Raw genomic sequence first — 16,527 nt, 5'->3', positions numbered from 1 at the left:
CTTCCACAGTGATGGAGAACCCATTGGCTCCCTGTGCAAGGATCCGAAATGGCAGTGATTAACCCTGCGGGTGTGGGTGGTGGGGGCGTGCAGGGGGGGGGGGCTTTAATCTGTGGAGGCGGCGCGGCCGAGGAGACGCCTCTTTGAGTCGGTAGGCGGACCCGCCCACCACTGGCGATGCCGTGCGCGGTCCTCCTGAAGCTACAGCAACATGTGGGCCCGCTGCTCTCTGACCCGACTCCAAAGGTCGGCCCCATTTCTGTATTTCTGTTTTAATGCTGTGTTTTTTCAGCCGCTTCTGATAATTACAGCGGAGAGACTTTCCTTCGGTCTGGCGCTAACATGAGTCGTGGACTCACAGAAGCTGGGATTACGTTACGTCACAGGGACCATATACATGCGCGTTTCACTCTGTAATAAATGCCTGGAATTGGAAAGATATCGTAAAACACGAGCGGCGTTCCCTGGAAAATTACCAGCCTCCCTGTGGAGCTTGAAGTGATGAGCTAAAGACTACCTGATGACAGTGTAATTAAATCATTTTATCAGTTCACTTTGTGGAGAACTGGCGCGAGAACTCTTCCAGATCCGGAGGAACGGTGCTGGCGTAGCAGTTGGGGGGGGGGATGCTGATGGGATGCTGTCCAAGCAATCCCAGAGTCCCAGCCGACAGCTTTGCGCCCACTCAACACCTGGCAACATGTGGTACGGTGATACCTGGTCCATGTGTGACATACATGCACTTTACACCTCCTGCTACCTTTACTCAGTGTCCCATTCTACCCCCCCCCCTCCACCGCTACCAACTAAAGCACGCTTTACCTCTAGGCGTGCACGCAGGCACACACATGTGCACCTCAGCCAGAGCTGCCAGATGAGTAGTGAATTAATTTGTGTGAGCCACTTCAACATTAAGAAGGTGTGTTGAAAGGTGTCTGCTCATGTTTCAAATTAAACGCACTGCTGGTCAGCATTAGCACCTCGCCCCCCGTCGGCAACTGACACTTAGGGGGCCGGGGGGGGGGGGGGCGGAGGAGAAGGAGCCCATCCGCCGTTCACACTGGAATAATTAGAACATGTCAGGAAGAATTAATTTCCTCATTTTTCAAAAGGATACACAGAAATTACCATGTTATTATATGACAGGGTCCCTGGGAGGATTGGATTAAATTTGATTTCTCGCGCAGCCCACACAACAAATTAAAGTCATAAATAAGATGGAAGGAAGCGGGGGCACAGAGCATATGTTTATGGCAATGAGTGAAGCCAAGGGACCAGAAACAACTATCTTCATTTCATTTTATTTAAATCAGGCTGACACCACGTGTCTGAATGACAGCGGTTGCTAATAGGTCGAGATTAGAGGCTCCTTGATATTAACAACGGAGATCAAAGAATTTTAGTTTAAAACGCTGTAACGCGCGACGTGCGTGTTATGAGGTCGGCCTGCATTCCACGACTTCATCTTCTCCCGACCACAACAAAATGTTCAGCTCTTACCCAGGCGGTTGATAACGTTGGCTAACCTGAGTCTGGTGGTTAGCGCTAATGTTTTCACAATGAAGATAAAAGCACCCTTAAGGAAAAACAAAGCGGAATAAAAGATCTATTACGCACTTCAAATTTTAAAGAGCGTACTTAGCTGCGGCAGTGGGACAACACCGGCGCTTTTAGCCTGAGGTCCATATTGTTACAAATTAATACCGTCTTGCCTGCGATGAGTTTTCCGACTCTTTAACGGGCTGTCGTTACTGCGTAGCGCTCCCCTGGGTGCTACAAACTTTAAATAATTTGCAAATCAATTAACGGGCTACTCTCGACGCGCGGGGGATTTCACACGCGCAGCCTCAGTGGGAGAGGATTCGTCATGTTTTGGGGAGGAAGACAAAAAAAAAAAAGTTGCCGGTTAAACTCATTAATTCATTTTATCAGACTTTTAGTCCTGCTTTGCTTGCCGCAGCTGAGGTAGGAATGCTAATGACACGCTCCCAGCTATTAGGGGAACTTCTGTCCTGAAGCTCGGAAACAGCATGGAGGCTAAGTACGCGCTAGCCTTTTAGACTAAGAGGGAACCAAATTCCAACAAACCATTAAATAACCTTAATAAATCCCCGAATTGCATCATAACCGCCAGCTGAACTCAATCTGTAAACAGATAAAACAATAAATAAAAATAAAATGCATATTTTGATCTTTCCTTCAGTGCTGTTACAAAGAACAGGGTTCCCCTGACAGCAGATAACATTTAGAAGAGCTCCATTTGATAGAGAAAAGATAATGATCCTTAAAAGGGCCGTCCGTTTTCCATGTGATGATGTGATGATTATTTAACTTCTGACAAGAGGCCTGGATGCTTCCAAACCTCACCCTTGATACTGGAGTCGGAGCCGTACGACCACGCGGCTGAAGCTTATTAGATAAACAACAGACTGGAAGGTCTGACGTGTCCTCGGGGCTTTCCAGATTGGATTATGTGATTAAATGTCTCTAATCTAAACAAATATACTTGCCTTCATGCACGTGTACACATATATAAACAGGCTAACAAGTTAGCGTTGCTAAACGCGACCCACAACGACGCTTTAGCGTTACAGTTAGCAACAAAAAGCAATGCTAGCTCAAAATAAGTGATTCCTCTTAAATGGCCAATTATTCTTTAATCTAATCTCAAAATTCAGTTAGCTGGTAGTGCTCAGCCCACTGAATCCCCCAAAGGTCAAAGGTGAACTCTACTGTTATGGGAATTCAGCGCTGGAAAATGTACCACCTGCACACGGCTGCCATGGCGCTCTGGCACACTGGGATGTCTCCACTAATTTGACAGTGGGCTTTTTTTTCCTTCTCCATCTTCATCTAACAAACACGGGGAAGCGTTTTAAGTTCCAGACATTCACAGCATATCAGGAAAGTCTGGCTGAAAAGAAGGCGAAATTGCCTGATTAAATAAGACGTAAGAGCCGTGAACTTTGAATTCAGGTAGATGTTTCCTGTTATTGAAGAGATTCTCCAACAATAATGACTCCCACCATGTCTGCGACTGACATTTAAAAGAAAATATATTATTTCCACTAACCTGCTCACCTTTATTTGCGCAACACCTGCAGTAAGACGCGTCTTTATTAGAAAAGCAGCAGCAGCAGCAGCACCGATGATGCCTCAATGCTCTTTATTGTGTTATTTTTATTTATTTTTGTTGCTTTCAGATACTGGAACATTCTACCAGACTGCCTCTGACCTCATTTGATCATATTTGTCATGTAGTTTTGGTGTAAAATTGCCGCATTATTTGCGAATCTGACGGAATCTGAGGCATGTGGCTGTTTCGTTAAGTGAAAACGACTGGCGCCTGGTGTCAGTTACCACTGTTCTTTTTTTACTCGACGTTTTCGCATTTGCCCCAAAGGTAAGACGGCAAAAACGGCGATCCGCACGCACGCAGGCCGGGACTGCAGCAACACAGCAAAGCCAGGGTGGGAGGGATGCTAAGACCAGGCTAACCTCGTGGCTGCTATGAGTGTCTAATCGTGCATACATTGTGAGTCTATCCAATTGTCCACCTCATTTGACGCAGGTGTTCCATGCGGGTGGGAGACAGTGGGGGGGTGGGGGGGCTTTGACACATGCGGCAACAGAGAAAATGCCAAACAGATACTTACAAAAATGTGAAAGACTCGATCCCCAGCTCCCTGCAATCAGTGCCCGCGTGGTGTTGGATTCATGTAAAACACCTGAAGGGCGAGAAGAAGACAGAGGCGAGCTCGTTTGAGTGCGTGATCACGCGACACGGGACGTTGGAAGCTTGATTCGAACGGTCAGAAAAGCTGAGGTGGCGAATACGGAGGTGCAGAAGTCCTGCTGAGGGGCTCCAGCAGGGAGGGAGACCCAGCTGGGGAGTCGTCATCCCAACTCAGGGTCCCTGCTCCTTTTATTGAATTCTTCTCCGCTTTTTTCACCTCTGCCTCGCTAACGGTTTATTCTGAGGCCGTGCTCTGCTAGTTCCAGCACGGTGCATGACAAGCAAATGGAAGGGGGAGGGGGGAGGACAAACAATTCACCGATCAGGAGAATCTGGGGATGAAAAGCTCATTCATGGTCATTTTCTCAAATTATTTTCTGTTTCACAATAAGCCAAGATCTCATTACCGGTTGATTTATACAATTAGTCTGCCTCAGCTCCGCCAATTAAAGGGGGCCAAGGGTTTTTTAAGGTCACGCTTAACCGATCTGCCTCTAATTTACACTATGGCACCTCGGTCTCCCATCAGCGGGACCAGTAAGCCGCCGACAACCAGGCTCAGACAAATGTACCGACCGCGGCTGCATTGTTGTCGGAGTGCCGTCTGCTGTGTGGGAGGCTGGAGAGCGAACAGAGCGAGCAAGATAAAGACGGGAGTTGCAGAGAGGTCTGAATGTGGCAGCCTTGAGGCTGGAGGTGACAATAGGGGAGAGGAGACCCAGGTGACCCCAGCTGAATGGAGAGCTGTCGCATGAATAGCACCTCCGAGTTTAAAGTCTACTCCTGCCTCTCAAATAATGCCAGACACACACGATTTCACAGCTCTGAACTCTGCTCCAGATGTAACCAGCCACCCACACACACACACACACACACACACACGCACACACAGATGAACTTATTCTAATAGCTGCCGACACCAAATCCCTGCCTTGTTGAATAAAACGCACGCTACAAGGATGGTAATTCAATAAGACGCTCCCTGTCAAACATCTGACTGTGTGTTTAATCTCTGATAAACTGGAGCTCTCGTAATTACACTGGGAACACACCAGCTAACCTTTGAATCCCTAATGCGCCGTTAATAGAGAACAATGCTGTAAATAATACATGGACAAATGCAGTCCTTTTGCAGCCTGTAATCTAAGTTAATTATTTGCTGACTGGGAGAGGAAGAGAGGGAAAAAACAAAAGAATTTATAATTGAATATAATGAGGGAACCCAAGTGATATTATAATGAAGCCAGTGTAATCCCAGTGGTGTAATGGGAATGAGTGTCAAGCAGCCTATTGTAGCGGCATGGAGCAGCTTTTTTTTCCTGCTGTGTTGGACCTACAGGCAGGAAACATAAAACAGGCACTCCCCTTTCCTAATTAGAGGATCAGGGACTTATTAAATTCACTTTGACGCAACCCTAAACTCAAATTATGACTTTAATACTTTTCTTTTTTAGAACCGAACCTGCGAGTGGGGCGCCGAGGCTGAGCGTTTTCTTTTTTTCCCCCCGTGACAATGCAGAAGGTTGACTCTCCAAAACGAAATCTCCGAATCCAGACGGGCCGACATCAAAGGAGCAGGACGCAGGCGCCGACAGCTTCGCTGGCATTTCTGTCAAAGGGCGGCACGCACGCACGCACGCACGCACGCACGCAAAAACGACGGGTTAAGCTGTCCGAAAGCATCCAAAGTAAATCAGACTCTGACCCTTTTTTCAGACATTCAAATTCCAAACTTCGGCATCTGTGAGGTCATTTCCACACCATCCCATCACATGATCGGGGAACTACCGCTGAATACACGCGAGGCTGGATTTACCTCCACTTGTGTTGGGAAGAGCTGACATATTACGACAATCCTCCATCCCAAATCCTCGTTCCTGCCCCGTGTCTAAAGTGGGAATTCTGCAGAGTCCGTTATTTTGACAATGCAGGTAATCTATGCCATCGGCGGGCTGCTGCCGACCTGGGTGCTGCGCAGTTATCTCTGCAGAAGCAGCACCCACAGAGAGGTGGGGGGTTTGGGAGGAAATGGCCCTGGGAGAATGAAGAAATGGGGTGGGGGGGGCAAAGCTAAGTGGAGAATATTCTGGCATAGAAATGATCATGTGACTGTGTTAAACACGGAGCTTCACATCGACCTCACGGGAGCCTTTTGGGAGGGCAACACTCAGGTGGTCCCCCGGTGTTCATCTCGAGGGGTGGGGCTCTACCACGTCCTGTCACGTCCTGCCCTTTGGACAGCCGAGTGCAGGGGGGGGGGGGGACCCAGCTCGAGTCGGACGCGCTGCATTTCAACCAGAAATCCAGCATGTCATTGAGTTATTTAGCGTTGGAAACAGGTCAGTCACGTGCAGCTGTTTCATGCTTCAACACCCTGTTAGCTGTCGCAGCCTTGCAAATCTCTCGTCCCCTCTTTTTATCTTCCCTCCGTCTCCCTCAAACCGCCTTTTCTCCGAGCCGCAGTGTAGCACCGGCGCATCGGGAGAGGCTGCGGGAGCGTCGCCGGGGTCAAAATGTCTTCGCTGGGAGGGAAACTGCCACCTGTGTTTCTCCAGGAGTGAAAGGAAAGGTAGGGGTGGCAGCTGTTCCAGCCCAAACCCGTTCTCTGTCGCTCCTCCGGGCTCAGAGGAGGTGAATAAGAGTCTTTTAGGGTCGAGGTTGGGTGAGAGACAAATCGAGAGCGTATCTCCGCAGTTCAGCCCCCAGTGAAACCCATCGATTCTCTTTGAGTTTTACTACAAAGGCTGGAAACACAGGACACAGAACAGGCTTGTTTTTTCCCGGGACATTCCGATGTGACTTCTTTTCCGCCAGAGCTGCACGCACATCATCTTCTCCTCTTTTTCGCTGCCTCCGCTCAGCGCTGGGTGTGGGGGATTGCGTATAGATGTGTGTTTATGGGGGCAGGGGGATGAAAACAAGTCTCACCCGCTCTCCCAGGTAATGTGTTTATTTTCCTGGATCCATCGTCTAGTTTACTGCGTGGTGGCGTTTCTCCCCTCTTATCGCCTGGCCCTCACGGGGCATTTTAGCCCCTCAAATCCTGTTCACCACATACTGGTTTTAGAATCTGTGAAATGAGTGCCGGAGAAGCGTGGACACAATATCAGCCTGTGTTGCTGCCGGGCTCAAATGGGTTTGGTGCTTTTTTTCTCTTTTTTTTTTGTCCAGGGAGATGCATAAATGGAAGTTTTTAACACCTCAAAGGAGGCTGGGTCTTTGTGGAGCCACACTAGAGGAGCCTGCCAGTCTCCCGAGGAGGCAGACACACTGAGTGCTGCAGGACAAAGAGCTGGAGGAGCAGAGCCAGCGGGGGCATCACTCTGCTCCGGGCCCCCGAGCGGGTGCACGCATGTGAAGCCCACACACACACACACACACCGTCTCACCGCCCTTCCATAGAAACACACGTAGAAACACACACACACACACACAAATTCTCCCAAACAGTAAAAGGATCTGATCTGATCAGCAAATCCCTCCGTTCATAACTCCGGAACTTCGCTCACAATGCTGATGATGTCATTCATCTGAACATAAACACCGCTGTACATCACCGCCTCCAGTTTAAATAAAACATACGGATCACTGTAAATATATTCATATGCCACTGTACAAACACACTCCATTAAAAAAAAAAAGCCAAGGGCTGCTATTTCCTTCTTATTGATTTCGGCGAGTCTGTTTGAAAATAATTCCCTCATTTCCATCCCCATTTTCGTTATTGAATTTTTTTTTTTTTTAAACCCAACAGCTGGCATTTACAATCAGCCTTTATGCCATTTAAATTTCTACAATAAGCATTTAGATGCAAATATCCCGGCCTCATACAAAGGAGTTGCAACTTTTGTCAGTAACACATAATCAACCTGCAATTGTCTCCCGGCTCCGAGTGTTTTCCAGCGCCGAGGCCCCGAGCCGCCGGCATCTGTATTCAAATGGTTCCCCCACTATTTCAGGCACGCTTTATTGCGGATATTTTCCAACAGTGGCGCACTGAAAATCAATCACATGGTGAATTAAACCAGAAAGGAAATAACTGATCCATAAATGATCAGGTTACAACGAGGCATTGGTTGTCTGCAGATTATTCCCTGTTTTCCTTGTTTCGAGGGAAAGCGGCGACACGCTGTTTGATGGAGGCTTTATTTCCCCGCCAGCGACTTGATTTACTGTTGCGCGTCTGCGCGTGTGAAAGGCTGCTGGGAGCTGACGGTTATTTTAGGGGTGGACCTGGGTGAAGGACCTGGGATACACACGGGATTTTATTTTTTTTTAAAAGAAGGAAGAACAGGACACTGGGGTGGAATCTGCTTTGTCATCCTTTGCCCCACAAACCAAAGCCTCCGAAGTGACCGTGCACAACCACGTGTAAATCTGCTGCCTCGGGGTCCGCTGACCGCCGCGGCCGCTTCAACAATTAACATTACGACCTCTTTCTTTATTTACAGTGACACATTTGTCTTTTCCTGAAACACACAATTAGCAGCAGCATTTGCAAATGCAAATGCATCAATTTAGGGGGAGGGAAAATGACCAGTTGGAGAATATTTCTGCCTTCTTAATCTTCTTAAGAGGGAAATGATTTAGAAGGAGGACACAAATCTCCAGTGACATGGCAGGAACTCTAGGGCTCTCTCTCTCTCTCTCTCTCTCTCTCTCACTGGCTCTCTCTCTCTCTCGTCCCCATCCCTATGCCATTCCTCCCCCCACCCCCTAATTTACCCCCTACCCTCCCCTCTCCTTGGCCTTGGAAGGTCCCGAAATAAGGGACACTTGTCTTGCCCCCCCCCACCCCCAGAGGAAAACAAATGTAGTGTTGGAGCCACCGATCGCTGGTTTAATCCAGTTTAACACACTTTTTCTGGATTGCAAAAAAATAAAAGGTCGAATTACCTCCAGAGTCAGGCAATAAATAAGTCAAACAAGGTAAGAGGTCCCTGCCAGCATATGTTAGTGGCAAATTTAATTAGCTGAAAAACACGACGCTCCTCTATTCCATACTGCACCCAAGAAAGCAGCACCAGTCAAATTATACCAAAATAATAATAAAAAATCTAAATATAGAGGCAATTACCATCTACTGTTTTACAAATCACGAAGTCGCTCAACTTGAGTCTGAGCGGCACTCTTGGACACTTTTCCATGCACTTATATTCTCCCAATTAGGTAAGACATCATATGGCCTTATGGTACATTGACTGCAGAACAAGAGGAGGAAAAAAAAGAAAATTGGCATCTCGTAAGGCTGCAGTCTGGACCAGAGGCACCAAAGGTGAATGAGAAATGTGGAGAACAAGGGAAAGGGAGAGACAACACTGCTGTACACACAGCGAGCTACAATGTGGCCTTTGTGACATAATGCACTCTGGACAGCAGATTGTGGAAAATAGTCGAAAATTTACTGGTTCGCATATCCAGCAATAACAACTGACATCACCCACCCCGCCGTATATCCCGCGTTTCTGGGCACATTTTAATGTCGAGTGAAGAATGAGGGGGGTAGAAAAAACATTGTCGTGCCGTTATTACGTTGCCACGATGTCCTGGGAGCCCATTACGGCATGGCAAAAGCAACGGTAAAACTGAGAAAGTCAGCAGTCTGAGGATAAAGACGGAGGGCTGGGGAGCACTTAGGCCGAGCCCGAGCCTGCTCCGCTGCGCAATTTAACCGCTGCAGAAAGACGGAGTTCAAGCAAACACTTTGCACCTACAGATTATGTGTTTAAATTCTGCCAGTCATTAAGGTTTAGTCTTTCCCTGCATGTGTTGGCTTCTGTGTGCCTCCCTTGCAGGGTTCTGCTGGGCACCGTTGGCCGGGTTTGAAGGCTAAAAAAAGGGTGATGAGCCACAGAGGAACGGCACGGTTTCCAGTCCAGACACTAGCAGCGAGGTAGCGGCGCCGCAGGTGGGTCGCCCCGAAAGATCGCCGCCTTTTCCTCACCAAAACACGTGTCTCTCCTTATTCCACCAGGAAAAGAATCCGACGTTGCTCCGAGCGAAACCATCCTGGCTCTCAGCTGCATCTTCTATTACACATAAACACACATCTGCATCTGACTGGTCGAAAAGAAAAAAAGTTTTCCACTGGAGTGAAATGAAAATGTGCGCAGATGAAACTGCGAGTGCCACAAGGCGGTACAATCTGAGGGCTGTAATAAGAGAAAAACACCTGAAAGATCAATGGAATCAAAGGTTTGAGGAAACGCATTGAGACATCTGGCTTAAAAAATACACGTGTGAAGCCAAACGATTTGAGTGCTCGAAACATTATTTCCAAAGCCTCACAGTTGACTGTGCGTGTGTTCATACAGTAGGGATGCGTCTAAGCCTCCACAACGGTCGAAATGTGGAGCTGGACAGACGACGGCCCCGACAGTAAAATGTCGAAATTGGAAAAAATATTACCCTTCTTTCCCTCCAATAGCCGGGGAGATAAGCACCCTTTAGCAATGAAGCCGGCGGAGTTTAAGCTTATTATGAATACCTCTCGGAGCGCAGAGGCATGTGCTGTGGAAATCAAAGGCAGTAATAGGCAGGTAAGCCCGTGTCATTTTGAAGAGGAAGTCAGTTGTGAAATTGTGAAATCGTAAAAGGCCCCTCTGACAATCTGCCGCAACGCTCTCATAAATGATTCCTAAATGCAGCGGCTATCGCTGGTCAAAATCGAGAATTCCGCCGAGGTGAGTGCGAAGCGCTTTCATTAAGTTCAATAATATGACTTCATTCTTTTTCGTGTGTGTGACTGCTGTCAGTTTCCCGTGAGGGCGACCTGGTGGCGCAGGATGTTCCTCTGGTTGTGAAGGTTCCACGGCATCATTTACGAAGGTCGGTTTTTTAAAAATTCCTACAGTAAGCGAGGCCACGTACACATCGACTCTCACTGCTGAGGTTCCAGCATTCATTTAGCTGCTCTGCTGGGTCACCTGTGATGATATCAAGCGCGGGCCGATGCTCTTTACCAGCCTCAACTATTCGTCTGTGCCTCCACATCATCTGCGGGTCGTCCAATCTAAGTCACCCCCTTTAATCATCCTCTTATTAGGTCTTAATAAACCATTTTGCCCTCCTCTTGCAGCACCGCTGTGTCAGTTAGACATCAAATCTGGAAAATACTACATGAAGGGGCCGTCAGACTCAAAGGAAAGCTCCTCGGGCGACAGCGATACGGCCGCTGCAGGCACACCCTCTTACACTAATTGAAATTATCGAAAAGCTCCGCTTACATCTGACACTCGGCCGCATGTGAAACCGTGGCTTTTCAGTACGGCGGCCAAAGACATGACAGTTTGTGTGAACACCAAGAGTCTACCGAGTTCTCTGATGTCTGGTAATTGTTTAAACCTGAGTGGATATGGCACGGGGCCTCACGCTAACTGGTCTGCCAAGGGGGGGAAAATAGGTCCCTCTAGCACTTTTCTCCTCTGTTTCTTCTATTCTAATTCAGTCTAGCATGGACTTCAGGGAAAGCCTCAAAGATTCTATGTTCATCTTGGAAGAACCGTTGCTGGTCATGATGATCACTGGCCACAAGTTGATAATGATGACTGTTTAATTAGAAGCCTTTCTTTGGCCTGACCGCAGGCCAAACTCCTCCACCCTGCAGATGGTAACCAATAAATTTAGCATTGCTGAGGATGAGGAGGAACATTGTACCTTCCCATTTTACCCTCAACCCCACCCCTAACCAAGAACATAAAGCCTTTCTCTCTGCTAACACACGCACGCAGAAAAATAAAAAACACAGCTCTGCTGCATGTGTCGGGATCTGAGTTGAAATGTCCCCCAAAGCTCTGCTTTTGATTGCGAAAGGCCCATGAAGACAGTAAATAAACACAATCTTTTCCCTTTAATTTTCCTCATATTCATTTTTCAGCCCGTTTTTACCTGGATTTTTACGACACCTACCTGGATTTAGCACATCTGCAGTGGTGTATCGCCCAAATGTCGACCCCATTCTCCCTCCCGCCTCATTAAATAATGAAGACTGCCTCAGCAGACATGTGACACCCAAGTTTTTTCCCCAGTGACTACACCTACATTTGTTGAGTACTGGCTGGGATTCAAAATTAAGTGCCCCGATAGATTACATGCTTCTATGTTTACCCAACAGAATTTTGATGTCCTGACCCTAAGTGTAACCTTAACCCTAATCATGAGCTATAAATAGGCTAGCAGGCATGTCCATATAACATCAATGCGTCAGCGATGGCGCAATCATCGGGGAGATCTACTAAACACCTTAGAAAGTTCTACCTGATCCCTCTATTTCCCGCTGCCAACACATGAACATTTTTGCTAATGTTCATGTGTTTTACCGTCGCCTTCCCATGCAGAGACGTGGTAGGGAGCAGAGCCACACCACCAACTGCGCGTCACTGTGAATGGGTATGAATTTCATTAACAAAAGTTGCCGGGGCTGAACGTGTGCAGGCAACTGAAATGCTTCAGTTAGAAGAAGCACTGTGGTTGTGGGGAGCACATTATGGTTTGGGTTTGGAAGCGAAACGCTTCGTTAAGGTTAGCAGAAACATCGTACACATGGTAAATATTGAAAAGAAAAAGTCAACAAGCACGGTATATGCACCTCAGTCTTTACTGTGGAGGTCATGTGACCCGGTGTTGACCCAGGCCTCCTCCCTGTGACTTCTCACTGTGGTATGACGGCCTAAATGTGTGAAAATGTCCCGACAGTGAGCATAAATCACTGTTGCATGTGAACACGCCGTGGGAGGGGAGCTTTTTAAAGCTTCTACGGCATATAGTTATGTTTGTCTTCTGCCCTCGTCCCGTTTTTCCCCGGCAAAGTTCTGGACCATCTTGTCTCATGGAAAAAAAGTGTTGTGACAGAACAACCCCTCAAATAATTCCCCGGTCCTCCCTCGCTCCAGTCCACACCCATCTCGTGTCAATCATCCAGCCCAAGACATGACTCCTCCCAGTGGGTGCATGTGCATGTGTGTGTGTGTGTGTGTGTGTGTGTGTGGTGGGCGGATGGCGTGTGCCAGAGTGGCTATCCCCTTAGATTGTCATAGAGGCTCATGGGAAATTTACTCCACAGGCCAAACCACAGGCTTTCTCTATCATTTCAGCAGATTTCTTCTTTTTCATTCCCATTCAAAAAAGTGATTATGACAGTCTTTTTTTCTTCTCTCTTTCTTTCTCCATGTCAGGCTTTCTGGGCTTTCCTCGCTGCATCTGCAATTTGCTTATAAATGTTCCGTTGTGCAAGTTGGGGCTTTTTTTTTATTTTTTATTTCAACCAGTCGGACTGTTTCCACGGCCTTCGACGGTTTATTTGGGCATCTCTGTTAATTCAAAGATCCTCAAAGTTCGAGCAGATGGATTATAATTCAAAATTTGCTTTTGTGTTTCACTGTTTATTTCTGGTTATAATATCAGGGAGTGGAAAAAAGACAGCTGGATAAAGTTCATCGCAGCAGCAGTAATAGCAGGAAACCTCATCTGAATTGAAATAAGCAGGGGAAAGTTGCCTTAATGGTACTGCATGCATTCCCACCCACGACGTACAATAAGTGTTCTCGACCACCTTCAAAATATTTCTCTTTCCCCTGTGAAAAATTCCTTTTGAGCAGCTCAGCTGAAAGATTTTCCAAGACTAAAGCAGCCTCATTTCGAGCTACTTGCACATCATTATTTGTGCAGCTTCTTTGCCCATCTCCTCACCGACAAGGTCCAAACATCCCTCCGCCCCCACCAGCCCTTTATTCGGGAGTGTGAGAGAAAGAGGATAACAAAGACAGACAGCGAGAGAAAGACAGAGAGAGTGAAAGCTTGTGGTCAGGTCTGGTGGAGCCATTTTCTCATAACGCACTGCCAAACATCCAAGACGGTGCAGAAAGAAATTATTCAGAGAGGATCATTTCAAAAGATAGGGGAGAAGAGATGCTTTGGTTAACTCCATCAAAACTTGAGCCGCAAAAACCCCCTTTCCATCTATTCCTCCTCTCTACCTCTTTGTCACATTGATTCATTTTTGGCACCGTGCACGAGCATTTTCCAGAGTGAAGAAAAAAACCTGCTGGAACTCCAATGCATCTTTTTCTTTTTTTTTCTTCCATAACTTCCTCGTCTGTTTTAGAAGTCACAGTAGCTGCTCCATGATGCAAGCGCAGGAGCCATCCAAGAGGGTAACGTACACATTATCTGAGACTTGGAACTCGGGCTGCGACGGAAGAAACGGGCTTCAAACAAACGAAAGGGGGCGAGTAGTAACCGACCCGGGACTCATCGTGTCCCATTACTCCTAAAGATGCTCAAATGGACACGTGGAAATAAAGCTGCAGATCTAATCTGAGAACTGTTGTGTGAAAACAGCACAACTCCTGGCGTGGAGGCCAGATTGGCCGGCCCGGCTGCACAGCCACGGTGAATATCGTATTTCTCCTGTCAGATAGCAAACGGGCCGTCCAGCCCCACCGACTGGATCCCCTCTGACTGCTCAGCCTGCAGAGACGGCGCAGACTTATGTAACTCCGACGGCCCCGCCGCCGCCGCCGCCGACACACGCGAACAAAGCAATAAAACAAGGCAAATAAGTGCGACTTCATAAATATTGAAAGGATTCCTCCTTCACAGATGGTATGTCCTCCCGGAGGGGCCGCGATCCCGGCTCCACATTCGTTTACATGACAACTCTGTCGCAGCTCTTCATGTGGGCTCAAGTTATATTTTCATAAGAGCCCGTTAACTCTTCCTCCGAGGCGGCGGATCGCCCCCCCCCCCCCGTGAGGCCTGATCAGAACACAATTCGGCGAGTGGGGGTGGGGGGGTGGTGGTGCTGGGATCACAAGAAAAAATGCTTGTTATGATCCTTTTGTGCGCGAGCTGTGTAAAATTCCCACATTGCACTAATCTCTTTTCCCTTGTTCGCTCACAAGACGCAATCTCAGGTCTTCAGAGCTCCCCCGACCCCGGCACAACAGAAGTCGCTCGGGGGCCAAAGATCACAGCTTCTTCTTCTTCTGTCATTTTAAAATAATCCCGGGGGGGTCCCCCGGCAAGGTCACCTATCAATAAATACACATCGGCATTGAGGCTGGACAGCCTGGATAATAAGCCTCGTCCCTCTGTGGATGCTGTCCCAGAGTCAACGATTAAAGAAAACCAACGGCGACCCTCACAATGTAGCTAACAAAATGGTTGCCAAATCCCTAAAAAAAAAAAAAAAAACCAAAAAACATTAGCTTTGCATTCTGCAGTCAGATATCTGCAGAGGGAACACGAGTGTTTGTTTAAAATTCAGTTTCAACCACCTGCACTTTTTCCACACAACCTGACACTTCTCAGCCTTGGTCCATATGCTGCATGTGTGTGTGTGTGTGTGTGTGTGTGTGACTCTAAACTCCACCACATTTTAATTACTGCCCGGCTGCACTGCGCGCCTCTTTGATATGTAAATACAGGCGTCTTCCCATCACCACTGTACAAATCTTCATCTGATTCATAACAAACAATGAGGCCGACGCGTTCCTTCACCTGATTACTGTCTCAGACCTGCGCCGAAGCCACGCTGCCACCGAGGCCCCTGCAATTAATTCTATATATTAACACGACAGAAAGGAAAGAAAAAAAAACACAACAAAGCCTCTAACGGGGACTGTTTGCATTTTGAAGTCAGAGTTAATTATGTGCAACTATGCTATGCAGATTCAAAAGGAAGAAGAAAAAAAATCCAATTATTTTTGGAGAAAAAGAACATTTTGAGAGAGTGAATAATACAGATCGAAACAGGCAACTTAGGTTACTTGTGTAATTATGCAGTTCCTGCGAGGTTACACATATTTAGCCTTTTTTTTTTAATTATTTGTAATCCTTTAATGTCAGCAATGCTGCTCACTTACACCAGCCAGAGGGAGACGAGGCTAAAGGAGCAGGAAAGGGCGACTCAGCCTTCGGTGAGTGTCGGTGTGTCGCCGCAGTTCGTGGCACAGTTGTGATCTTGAATCTGAGTTCAAGGGGGGAAACAACTGTGGCGTTCCGGAGATTATGCTCGGGGAGCTGGGATTACTCTGTCCAGATGCGCTTTCTCACACCAGGAGGGAGGAGAGTGGCGGTGATGTGCTCCTGGTGACGGAGGTGAAGCCTAGTTTCATCTGCGGCGACAGCAGAGGGGACGGAGAAACCCCGACAGACGGCGTCTTCGCCGCCATCCCGCCAGTCCCCGCTACCCTCCCGACGTGTCTCTGATGTGCAGAGGAGGCGAGACTTCTGCCACTGCATGAATGCATTCATTATGATGCCGCGCGCCGCCTAATTACCACAGAGGGAAATTAGGAATGGTGACGGGGGCGACGTGCTACAAACTCGCCGCAAAGTTTCCGCTGAGGCGGGCAGATTACCCCCGACCCCTGGCGGTGGCGCGCCCCTGGTCAGTTTTCATCATCTCTGGAATATTCTGCAGCAAATTAGATCACGCTTAGACAGATGTCACAACATCTGCTAGCGCACACACACACACACACACACACAGACACACACACACACACCTCCAGCAGGCCTGCTTTTGTTTATCTGCTCTCGTCAGCTCTTGTTAGCGGCCCTCAGCCAACACAGAGGCAAAATATCATAAAAATAATCACGATAACATCTGCGGAGACACGTGTTCTCCATCGCCACGACCCTGCAGAACGCCGTCATAGCTGCTCTTCTGCAAAATGCTCTGAGGAACGCGACGCTGCACTGATGCTACAGCACAACGCGCAGTTGGGGAATCAAGGGGTAGCGGCTCAAAAGGTGCACGATATAAATCTGTAAAATTTGCCCCTTAC

General features: G+C 47.8%; 1 protein-coding gene across 7 annotated transcripts in view; it reads right to left on the bottom strand.

Annotated features, from left to right (window-relative positions):
• The window catches only part of sox6 (SRY-box transcription factor 6), a 104,535-nt gene that overhangs the window by 84,538 nt on the left and 3,470 nt on the right, over positions 1–16,527 (bottom strand). For 3 of the 7 annotated variants that reach the window (XM_011610181.2, XM_029845736.1, XM_011610183.2), the window contains exon 2: positions 3,657–3,728. The exons of 2 other annotated variants lie outside the window; for them this stretch is intronic. The gene's annotated coding sequence lies outside the window, so the exon portion shown is untranslated. Of the gene's footprint in view, positions 1–3,656; positions 3,729–5,198; positions 5,306–16,527 lie in introns of those variants that run through there. 2 more of the 7 variants (XM_029845735.1, XM_029845737.1) reach the window with 2 other exon arrangements.

This window comes from Takifugu rubripes, chromosome 13 (assembly GCF_901000725.2).
Source record: "Takifugu rubripes chromosome 13, fTakRub1.2, whole genome shotgun sequence".
Lineage (NCBI taxonomy): Eukaryota > Metazoa > Chordata > Actinopteri > Tetraodontiformes > Tetraodontidae > Takifugu > Takifugu rubripes.
Note: the sequence above shows the minus strand (reverse complement) of the source record. Positions and strands in the feature narration are given on the sequence as shown.